Source organism: Rattus norvegicus, chromosome 1, assembly GCF_036323735.1.
Source record: "Rattus norvegicus strain BN/NHsdMcwi chromosome 1, GRCr8, whole genome shotgun sequence".
Classification (NCBI taxonomy): Eukaryota; Metazoa; Chordata; class Mammalia; order Rodentia; family Muridae; genus Rattus; species Rattus norvegicus.
The window spans coordinates 34433888-34446206 of NC_086019.1; the positions used below are offsets into that span (position 1 = coordinate 34433888).

Genomic DNA, 12319 nt, shown 5'->3' on the forward strand with positions numbered 1-12319 from the left:
CAGTTTACCTTAATTAGCCTTTTAAGAATTACCTTTTAAGAATTGAAAATTTAGTTGGAAGTATTGAAAAGTCTTTTGGGTTTTGTTTTGTTTTGTTTTGTTAGCTCCTTTGAAACAAAAAATTTTAAACGACATCCCCAGATTAAAGATGAGGCAAAAACCTTTTGGACAACAAACTCCGAATGCTCATATTTTCTCCTTCCTCCACAGTAAAGCTAAACTAAACATTCAAGCTAGAAATAATTCAATGAGTGGGTGTCAGCCATTTCAAGAACCTAACTGAACTCTACCTAACTGGACAGTCTGTAATTTTTTCCAAATGTCTAAGGAGCACTAGTTTATTAAATCTAAAATTTTTCCCTATACAAGATATAAATTGTCACATTTTTATACAAATGAACCAACCTAGAAAACGGCAGGAGTTTGTGTTCTTCATTCAGACTCAGAGTCCCGTCTGCTTCCATGTTCCTCCATAGCATTGCTGACAAAGATCTAGAACGATGTCTGAAGAGGTAGCCATTTGCTAACACATGTGTGAGGTCCTAAGGTCAGATGGGGGAGCCCAGGGGAAGCAAGAGGCTGAAGCTGCAGCACAAGCCTGTCATCCCTGCATTTCTACATCGGGGAGGAAGACACAGGAGGATCCCACCTGTCAGCCAGCCTAGCATAGGAGGTGGTGAATGAGCGATCTTATCTCAAAGCAGAAGATCAACACAGAGACTGTGCTCCAACTTCCATGTGCAGGCTCATGAGAGTGTGTGTACACACACATCACGTGCACACTGAGAGAGAAAGAAGTAAAACAAGAATGTCCGAAAGCCCCGGTGACTGTGGGGCTCTGTATCTGCTGCATCTGTCACTGAAAGTGATGATCTTAGATAGTGTACACGTCACGATTAGCACACTTGACTGACATGAAAGAGTGCTGTGTTCCCATTAAATTGTATTTTGGTGTGTATGTACGGGAGGGACAGGACACACAGGATGGGTTTTTGTTTCCTGTGGGATTTATAGAGCATAGCATACAAGAATAAGTGTGTGTATGTGTGTGTGTGTATGCATGCATGTGTGTATACACATGTGTATGTGTGCATCAATGTATGAAAATGTGTGTATACATATATGTGTATACTTGTGTAGTGTGTACATATATAAGTATGTATACGTGTGTAGGCATATGTGTGTGTTTGTGAGTATATATGCATGTGCATGAGTATATATATATATATATATGTGAGTATATGCATGTACCTATGTATGAAAATGGGTGTATAGTTGTATATATATATATATACATGAGTGTGAGTGTGCACATGTATATGGATGAGTGTGTATGTGTGTAGGCCTGTGTGTGTGTGTGTGTGTGTGTGTGTGTGTGTGTGTGTGTGTAAGGAATTCCACATTCAGAAGTTAATACTATTGCTTTCTTTTCACTCCTGAAAAAACAAATAGGAAAAGGGAACCATGGTATATTTTGAGTAAAAGGCCCTCAGGTGTCCTGGATTTTACCACTTTCTTCTAAGTTGAAATCATTTTCAATCCAGGTCAAGGAGATAGGAAGCTTGAGTCCAGGTGTCAGATTGGTGCTTTCAGGAAATGAAAGGGGCACATTCCCCCACCCGCCCCAGAATGAGGGCATGTCATAAATGCCTATCCATCACATTTCAGCAACATATTTCCAAAAGGAAGATTCTGGAAGCTGAGTGCTTAGTCTACTCAGTTCTACTTTGTGTTCATTCCGATGGTCTCTGATTGTGGGTATGGACGCTCTGCCTTCTGGAACAGAGCACGAACATCTTGAGCTGTAGCAGAACTCAACTGTCATTCCTTTTCTCTAATGCAGTGTTTAGAGGATGCTGCCCCTCTGAAAGGTACTCAGCACTGTCCTATATGGTGGCACACACCAGAGGAAGATTTAGGCAGGCTTGGGGCATGTAGGACAGAATAGTCCTCAGTGGAAGGCCCTTGAGTATCTTATATACTCCAGATACATCACTGTCCCCTTGTAAACACAGCAGTGTGCACAACTTCACATTGTGTTCTGGGAAATATGTTCCAAAACCCAAAGGGACATGAACAACCACAGATGCCATGTTTCCCTCATATGCACAAATACATGAACTAACATGACATAACTTTTCCAGTGTAGCAAACACTCATCTCCAACTTGGTCAGAACATTTGCCACTGAGGTAAGTAAGCTGAACCTGAATTTCTTGTTTGTTTTTGCAGTGTCCCAAGTGGAAAATATTATATGTTCTTACCTTATTAAGTTGAAGACTTTTGTCTTTTCACACACATAAAAGAGCACGCTATGGCTTCTCTTTGTCAGATCGGAAAGGCTAGTCTCACTACTCTCGTGCTCTGGGTCTCTTATTAAATAAGAAAGGCTCAGCTCAGCAGAAATGCTGAGATCTCAGACAGTGGGTGTGACAATTGGGGTGGGTATGAGTGACTATTGGGAGGGTAAACTATAGCACTCAGACATGATGCACTGAGGTAATCCATGTCCTTAGTGGGACACATAGAGACGATCCTGGATTTCACCATGTTTTCCCAAGTGGAACAATTTAAAACTTATGAATTGCCTGTTTCTAGAATTTCCCACTTACTGTTTTTGAACTGCACCAGATACAGGTAACTCGAGCCTATGAATGAGGTTCTACTACTGCACACACAGCTACTTCTGTGAAGACTGATTAGACTGAGCTTCTGTGTAGGAGTTGACTTCTGAGGTAGGAGCACAGAGCTAAGGGTTACTTCTGACCCTGTGGGTGGCATAAGGGGAGTTTACAGCTCACTGAGTTTGTACAGTTTGCCAACCTGGAGATAAAACAAGAACCAATCATCTCTTCTGCCACTCGTAGGTTTCTGAGGAAAGGTAAAGCATTATTTCCCTGGTAAAACTGCCAAAGCCAGAACAGCATGTGAAGAAAACCCAGAGGACCAGGAAAATGTGCATCCTATCCAGGAGGTGGGAGCTGATCCCAAGTCATCCTGGAAATCTGCAGACTTCTGTCATCAGCAGTGCATTCTCTTGAGCGAACGAGAAATCCCACAAGGCTCTTTGCTTAACTTACACAATTTGTATCTAAGTTTGTTGGAGCCCTTCCCTAGTTTCCTACCTAGTTTGCTTCATAAAGTGAAATCCTACCCAACAAAGAGGCAGGCTTACAGAAACAAAACGATAAGATTGTTTGGCCACGGTGAGATAAAGTCTGGAACCGGGCTCCACTCCACTGCAGGCCCTAGTAATGTTTTAAAAAAGAAAAAAACCCAAGGAAGCTGAGACTGAGCCACCCTGGGATGCCCTCTCTCCTTTTCCCTTCCTTCCCACAGTCTGGGGACTTACATAGGATTCAGATTCAATAGGAGCAGATACTTAGGGGGAAAGCTCACTTGATTTAAAAGTTCCTTTTATTAAACACAAGGAATTAGTCTCCGGCTGATCTGATGACTCAAGGCTTCGCGTTGGCCCCCTCCAAGGGCTTTGGAAAGCCTCTTGTGCCCACAGCGGATGCAGCTGACCAAACAGAGGCAGCCAGGGACAGCTGAGTATCAAGAGCAATGGTGTTTTTGGTGGATTCCGATGTAATTGCAATGCCCTGACTGCGCTGACTTCCTCAGTGCAGAAAACCCGAGCTAGGAGTGTCAGCCTCATCTCCAGGTTAGGGACACTGCTCTGGTTCTGGTCATCGGCCTCATATGACCGTTTTCCACATCTGAAGAAAGCCTCTGGTGTGCAGACCTCAGCTCTTCAGCATCCACCACTCTGTGGACATGATAAAAAGCAATCTTACGAAGGATGGGGATAGATCTCCAACAGAGCAGAAAAGAAGTCCCTTTTGGGCACACACACTGCCCCCTTCTCACAGGCATTGAGTCTGACAGGTCCCTCTGGCAGTCCTGTGTTTGCAATCACATTTCCCACAAGTGCAACTGTCAGAAGTGTGTAGGACAATTACGCACAGATGCAAACCGGATTTACAATGGACCCAATGTTTGAACTTTGTCATCCTTAATCATACAAGTCACCTATGAGGAATACACATAAGTCTCCCAGCCAGTAAAGGCTGGGTGGTTCTTGGATTACAGGACCAAATGGAACCATCTGCTTCTGTATAACAGGGGAAATAAAATTGTTTCCTCTCTAAAAATGACTCCATAACCCGATACAGTAGTGAATAGATACCACTGTACTAGAGTTTAGTACACATACACACCATTCAAATATTTGCGCCTTTAATGATCATAATTAATTAGTAGAGAGGGTTTGGCTCTGAGGAGCTGTACTGGAGCCTGCTGCACCCTCATGTAAACGTGGAGCTAGATCAACATCTCTATCTGTAGTCCCAAAACTGTTGACACAGATGTTTGGCTAATCATTCACAGCAAATAACTGTTCCCATAAAGGCTAAGATTCGTCGGACTTGGCATGCTACTCTTTCTTCTGTGAGTCTCATCTGATTATAGATGATGTTTTGTTAGAGTGTATCCATGCAACCTCATAAATGACGGAAAGCCCAAGAAAAACACACAGTCTCTGCCAAAGCCAAATCAAATACTCATCAGAAAAAATGCAGTTTGATTTAGGCTCAGGTACCAAGGAACTTGCCTTGGTCTATTGCTGTGTAAAACTCAAGAAAAGCTATAAAAAGCAACCCTGGCATTAATATCAATTTAAATCCATTCCATTGCCAACATTAACTCCGTTCGTGAGCAGCTGGCTGTATAATCTCAGTACGTGTTGGGGCAGCATCGCACCCTCAAACAGCTATGAAAACCCAGCCTGCAGAGAGGCCAGGTAACATCTCATCTGCATAGACACACCCCACTTCTCATCACGTGACATGCAGTCAGCGCAGGCATGGCCGGGAGCTGCTTATCGTTTATCTTCATCCCTTCTCTCTTGAGTGGCAATTTTCAGAATCTGTTATCTGAGCCCTGTTCACCTTTCTTCTTTGATCATCTGGCCCCATGAGACCTGATCAACAATGCTTCCTCCGTCTTTACCTCCAAGTCCCTGTAAACAAGGAATTATCTGTGCCATTGTTTCTGGAGTTTCCTCTGCAGAAGCTCGCAAGTCCGAGTGAAATCCAGCTGTACTGTGGTTTTTAAGCAATAGAACACCATTTTAGAAGGTATGTGTTTGAGTGTGAAATGCCTGCTGCAGGAGACGATCCCACTGGGTACAGAAGGGAAAGCAAAGACCTAAATGTCCGTAGCAAGCCAGGAACCAGAAAGTAACAGCACAAAGGGGAAGGAAGGCAATGGAAAACTCACAGACTGACATGCTGTGTGTCCATTGCTTGGCTACATATCCTGACAAGAACGCAGCTGACATTTAAGGAGTGGGAGAGGAAGGGGAGTGAATTCTCACTAGGGAAGGAACTTAAGCTATTGGCATTGGGGATGCATGGAGCCTCAACTTTGTGTACAAAAGCTATCTAAAGCTGAAGTCACTACATACCATTGGTATTTCCTCTACACCTAGTCTACCATGGTTTCTCAGAAGAACATTGTTTACATGCATGCTCACATAGCTCCTGCTTTGGTTTCGATGAGGTCCTTTCTTTACTCCAGTTAAAATCTGCACTGTTAAGTTCCAAAACCAAGACAAGGTGCTACGGTGCCTATTTTACATATCAAAGCAGACCTGGCTCCCAGGTTCTCCCAGCATGCCTCAGTCCCTACCAATCACAGGGTATGGCTGGCATGCCTCGCCCTCTATCCTGAACACTCCAGTCCAGGGGCTGGGCTGCTCTTCCCCTAGATGCTCTTCCCTATATAATCTAGACATTTTGGTTACCTACCCTCTTTGCACCTTTGGCCTTTTTGCTGTACTTGGCCCCTCTTCTCCCTTCCCCTCCTCCTCTCCCCATATGATTCAGGCTCATGACCAGTCAGGATTCTACCAGATGTGTTTGCCATGTCTCCCTTACATCTATAGTAAACTTTCTCCTCCACCATACCTAGGATGTCCTCCTTCCTTCCTTCCTTCCTTCCTTCCTACCTTCCTTCCTTCCTTCCTTCCTTCCTACCTTCCTTCCTTCCTTCTTTCCTTCCTTCTTGCCTTCCTTCCTTCCTCCCTCCCTCTCCCACCTCTCTCTCTCTCTCTCTCTCTCTCTCTCTCTCTCTCTCTCTCTCTCTCCCTCCCTCCCTCCCTCCCCCTTCTACCCCATCTCTCTCTCTCTTTCTTTCTCTCTCTCTTTCTTTCTTTCTTTCTTTCTCTCTCTCTCTCTCTCTCTCTTTTCATTTATCTACCATGGTTATAAAGAGTCAGTGTCTTTGAGGCTGGAGCTAGAATAACCTTTTCTTTCTCATTTCTATTTTTGAAATTTCTCTTACATGTATGCAATGAAACGTGATCATACTTTTCTTCCTCCAACTCCCCATATATCTTTCCCAGTATAACCCTCCCAAGTTCAGATCTCTATTTTGATAGCCCGTTAAGTGCACTTGGAGGTGCCTATAAGTGATGAGGGTTGGAACATGCTGGACCGTAGGATGGTCAGTCCTTAACAATCATCTTGCTGGGACTGACACACATTCAGAAGGTCGTGTCTGCTTACACCTGGGAAGGTATTTCCAGAAAGGATTGGCCGAGCAGGGGGAACCTGCAGAGCTGACTTCATTGAGGGAAGCAGTACCCCTCCATCCCCAGCCCTGAAAAGATAAAGGAGGTAAGAGTTGAACCTGAGTGCCCATGTCTTCTCTGCCTGCTTCCTGAGAATCATAATCACAGTTTCTACATCCACTCTCCTTTTTCAGATGCCTCTTAACCTGTGAGTAGTAACAACTCCCATCTCCCTTAACTGGTCTTTCTAGGGTGTTTGGACACAGCATCACAAAAGTCATTGACTAAATGACACGATTAGATTGGTATTTTATGTAAAGTTCAGAGGGAACTGGCTCAAGCCTTTGTTTTTTTCCCATGTAGCTTCACGAGATCAGTCTCCTACAAAGGGTGCAGCAACAAGAAGCCATCTTGGAAGGAAAGCTGTGACACTGAGCCATGATCGTGGACTTCTTAATCTCTAATGTTCCAAGAAAATCAATTTCTTTTCTTTATATTGCTCAGACTCAGGCACTTTGTTATAGTACCAGAAAGTGACTAAGGTAGCAACCTATACAGTCTCACACAGTTTCCATTGGAAAATTCCATTTAAGTTGCCTTTTAAGCAGCAGTCACTGTTAGCATTCTGTCTAAACTCCACTCCCACAGTTACCTGGCAATTGCCAGGTATGTATGATACTGTAAAAGGGGCTGCTTGCCCCCTCTTCACTCTCTTGTTCTCTCTTGCTCCTCTCTAGCTCCTCTCTTACTCTTCTCTTCTCACCCTCTCCCCCCTTTGTCTCTCCCCATTCCACTCCCCCCTTCTCTCCACATGCTCATGGCTAACCTCTACTCTTCTACTTCTCTTCTCTTCTCTTCTCTTCTCTTCTCTTCTCTTCTCTCTCTCTCTCCTCCTACCCTCTTAACTACCCTCCTCAGGCCCTGAGTAAACTCTATTCTATATTATACCATCATGTAGCTGGTACCTCAGGGGAAGGGATATTTCATGGGCCCACTGAGGCAGCCCCTTCACCCACACCTCCATAGAACCTATCCCCTCTCTCCTTAACCTTTTATAAATACAACATTGGTGTGTTGCCAGGTAACTGTGGCAGTGGAACTTAGAATGGTAACAATCACTAGACCCAATTCTACCACTATTTTACTGTGGCATCCCATAGTTGATGTCAGTTTGGGAATGGAAACAATATATTTATTACTTTTTCTTTTAAACAAAGCATCCAAAGAAGAGAGCAGACCAGCTTTGGAGTCTGCAGACTCTGCTAAGTCTCTTACATCTCTGTTTATTTTCACAGCGCTTGCTTGACTCGCGCTGTCATCTGCTGGTTGTCCGCCTTTTCCCAGCAATCCCTCCTCCTCTTAGAAGACCAGCTCAGGGGTCAGCAATTAGGGATCCTCAGCCCCTATGCGTCCTCCGTACACATATGAGTGAGGAACTAAGTATTTTAGCTGTCTTGTGTTTTCATTACATTTGTGTCTCAGTAGCTGTCCATGATCAGTGACTACAATATAGCACATACTGCTCAAAGACTTAGGATGGAGCACGTGGTAAACTCAGTTTAAACTTTCTGACACACTGAGAGAATTGGCTGTTTTATTCATGCATGCATTAGCTGTTTTTAATCATTGCTAGGACCAAGTACCTGACCCAGCAATTTAAGAAAGGAAGGGATTGTTTTGGTCATGGCTTGATAGTAGCTCATTGTCCTGGGAAGGCACCCTGGTGAGGGTGGCTCCAGCTGGGGCCAGCAGGGCAGGAGGTGCCTGGTCACACTAGCCAGTGCCTGGTGACACCACCAAGCCTGCAGTCAGGAAGCTGAGACACATACTGTGCTGGGATCCCCCTCTTTATTCAGTGTGGGACTCCAGCCTACAGGATGATGCCCCCCACATTCCAATCTCTTCTAGTCAATCCTTTCTGGAGATGTCTCCCAGGAGGGTCTCTATAACTAGTCTAGTTGACAATGATTATCTACCATCATTCATTTCTTCCATTCGCAACATTTTAGAGGGTTCTGTGTGACAACCTGGGTGTCACCATAAGGACCGCTGTTCCACTGGGTCAAGTTTCATGAAGTCAGGACAACCTTCTGGAGAGCTGCATCTGAACAAACACCTATGTATCATGGGGTAATCCAGAAGGAAAGATTATACTTCAGGCAGATTGGTGACTAGACAACCAGGGGGAAAGGGGCCTAGTGAGTTCTCCAATCACAAGGTAAACAGCACTGCACTGGAGGGTGGCCATAGGAAGAGCTAGACATCAGAAAATGTGGATTCTACAGAGGTCACCACATTAAGACGTGGTCTTAAGCATGATGAAAAGCCGGTGGAGGATTTTGAGCAAGGACAAGAGACGGATGCTTAAATTTCTAACCTTTTCAAATATCTGCCACCTGTGAGCACAGAGGATATGTGGGGACATGAAGGGGAAGATGAGGGGGAGGGGAGGCTTTGAGTAGTGCTGTGAGAGAAGTAGCCTGGTCAGGAGGAAAGAGACAGAGTGGAGAGATCTGGTGTGGGTCAGAGCTCTGAGGACATGGGAGTCCTTACCCATGAGAGAATGAAGTTTGAGGGATCACAGAGCTGCCCAGGAGACAACGCTAAGGAAAGGTTGGAGGTGAGGAGTTCGAGACCCCCGGGGATAGGGTGAAGGTTCAAACAAGACTTGAAATGCTCAGTACGTCTGGCTCAGTGTCTGAGATGCAAGGTCTATTGGTAAGAGCAGACACTGCAATAGAAGCAGATCAGAACCCTATCTGTTCTGCTCTCTCAGAGAATGGGGGAGACTGCAGGCCCGCACCAGAGCTGACATCCTATCTGTAGCCAGACCCACTCCTAGGGACTAGGAGACTGCTGAGTGGCTGTCACCCCACTTTATTTCCCATACTGCACTCTGTTAGAGTATTAGAATGCCCCCAGTTCTCCTTGGGTCTTATTACTCACTGTGGACTATCAGCAATGAGATACATTTAGACACCCTGTTAAGTAAGTCTCAGTGTGGTAATTGTGCAAGTATGATGTTTTAAATTACACTTTTATTATCTCGCCTTTCTTTTCCAACTTCTAATCCTTCTTTCTCATCACTCTCTGCTTGTTCCTATTCACCATCCCCATTTCCCTCACAGAACAGCCATTAAACTGCTCCAAGGGCCAGCAAGAGGTGGAAAGAATGAATGGGTTTGGCTCTCAATACTCCTCAGCAGACAGTGGGGAGGTGGCTGGAAATGAAGCACAGGCAGCTTGACGATATAACATGGCCGGCTTGGGAAAATGAACCTCAGTGCTATGTCCCTGAGCTCAGTCTTATCAATGACATCAGTTCCCTTAAAGGACAGCTGGTCTGGGGATCCTGCTGGTGACCAACTTGGAGCAGAGGGATGGTTTAGGGGGCCTTCTCCCTCCTATCCCAGGAAACTCAGCCACATTTTGTAAGTGGGGACTCATGAACTCAACTGTGTTCCGTAAAAGTGGGGACTCATGGATTCCTCCAGCCATGTAGAAGCTCATAACTATGTAAAGAACTTTAAGGATAGAGGCCTAGTGGGGACAGTCCTTAGCATCTCTCCAGCACTCAATCCCATTGCTGCTGAAAGGAGGATACACATAGCCAGTCCGTAGCGGCGAGTGAGCCTGATTTGGCTGGTGTTTTCCACCAACTAGAATTTTGCTAACAACTGTTCAAACCCAGAGACTTTAAAAGATTCATGACTTAGATCCCAGAGAATGAGATCATGGTGGCCTGGGAAATGACTGGCACGCAGCAAGGATGTGACAACCACATCAGAGTGTCTCAACTGTGGGATTTGGGTGGTTTTTCTCCTTATGAGGACAAACAAAAGGCAAAAGACATTAATGCCTCTTAATACTATGGCTACTATTTAACTCCCCTTCCCTCAGTATGTGGAGTGTCCCATAAACTATGAACAGCAAAGCTTCGAGCAGATTCTGCAAGCTGTTCGTAAAAAGTCAACTGCCAGTCTCAAGCATCCAGATTCATTTGATTCCTAGAGAAGTAATAGACAGGCAGCGAGGGAAGTCTTCCTGACAGGGTCAGAGGAGGCCTTCCCAGGTTGTCAGAGTTCTGTTCACTGGCCCATATCTGGCATTCCCAATACCTTTCATTGTTCCTTTTGCAGATCATAGGTGACACATGCATTACCTCCAAAACAATAGGAAATTTAGGGCAAGTGCAGCCTGGTGGACTGAATAGGTATGAAATGAAAATGGGGGTCTGAGATAGCCCCTTTTCAGTGCATATGACTTCAATTATTCCATTCAATTATTCAATCAAATGTTGGCTAGGTGATCTTGTGAATGGCACCTTACAGATGACAAGAAGGTACAAAATAAGTTTACTTCAGAGTAGAGATATCTACCAGCTGAGCCTGACCTAGGCAAGTGAATTCATGGCATGGTGACTTTTTTCCCCCAAGAAAGACATAGTCATGCTGGGGGATTCAATGTGAGGAAGAAGAGGAATATAGACATGCTTGAATCCATGGGCTGAAACACCTGAAGATCTGCACTATGTGCCTGTCTCTGAAGCAGAGTTGTTCTTCTGAGCTCTCCTGAGTGGAAGAAAGCCTGGCCACCATCCTGATCTTATCAAGTGAGAACCTGAGCGGAGAACCCAGCCTCACTGTGCCCCAGCTTAAACCAGCTGATGGTCGATAGAGAACTGGCTATTTCTACGAGTTTCAACTCAAGGTTACCTTTCCGTAGCAAAGGAAAACAAATACAATTTGTTCTGGAATCAATATGAGTAAATCCTTGAAAAAGCCCCAGCCATCCCACAGTGGGAGACTACCAGCATCCTCAGCCTGAGCCTTCTAATCTGTACTCCTAGCCTCGGCCCTCTGTTCCTTACCGATGGGTGCACAGAAACCGCCATCTGCAATGGAGCTGATGTCACTCCCACTGCTGTATCCACAGTTACAGCTGAGGTTCTTTCCATCAGTAGGGAGGAACACTGTGCCTTGCCCATATTTGGGTAGTATTGTGATAGCATCATAGTCTTTCATAAGCTTCTCTGGCCTCTGGCATGTTGCCTGGTGCCACTCAGAGGTGCCACTCTCTAGCTGTCCCTGACTTTCAGAAAGTCATGGGATGACAGTGGTCAAGGGCTTGCCCTAGGGAAGCCTGTTCCATCTTTCGTTGGCTCTCTGCAACCATCTGGCCCTTCACATACTCTGCTTAATCTTGTGGAACAAGAAAGACAACTGGAGCTAGCTGGGAGAAACTTGGTGGCTTGTGACACCAAATCATAAAGCTCTATGTTGTTCTACAGCATCCAGCCTTGCTAACTCTCTTAGTTTGCGTTTCATTGCTGTGAAGAGAAACCATGACCAGGATGACTCTTATAGAGGACAACATTTAATTGAGGCTGGCTTACAGTTTCAGAGGTTCAGTCCATTATCATCATGGTAGGGAACATGGCAGTATCCAGGTAGGCATGGTGCTAGAGAAGGAGCTGAGAGTTCTACGTCTTCATCCAAAAGCTCCTAGCAGAAGGAAACTGACTTCTACAAGCACCCAGAAGTAGGCTGTCATGTCTCACTGGGCAGAGCCAAAGCATGAAAGACTCTCAAAGCCTCCTATACAGTGGCACACTTCCTCCAACAAGGACACACCTCCTAATAGTGTCAGTCCCTGTGGGCTAAACATTCAAACACCCAAGTCTTTGTGGGACAAACCTATCCAAACAACTACATTGTCTCACAAGCCTGAGACTATACAAGCT

At 45.1% G+C, this 12319-nt stretch overlaps 1 long non-coding RNA gene across 1 annotated transcript; it reads right to left on the bottom strand.

Annotated features, from left to right (window-relative positions):
* Positions 1 to 3398: 3398 nt before the first annotated feature.
* LOC120097702 (uncharacterized) lies at positions 3399 to 7613 on the bottom strand. Its single transcript, XR_005495272.2, has 3 exons — positions 7542 to 7613; positions 6572 to 6665; positions 3399 to 3771 (listed from the first exon to the last, which is right to left on the bottom strand). It is a non-coding gene; the product is annotated as an uncharacterized LOC120097702 (long non-coding RNA).
* Positions 7614 to 12319: the final 4706 nt, after the last annotated feature.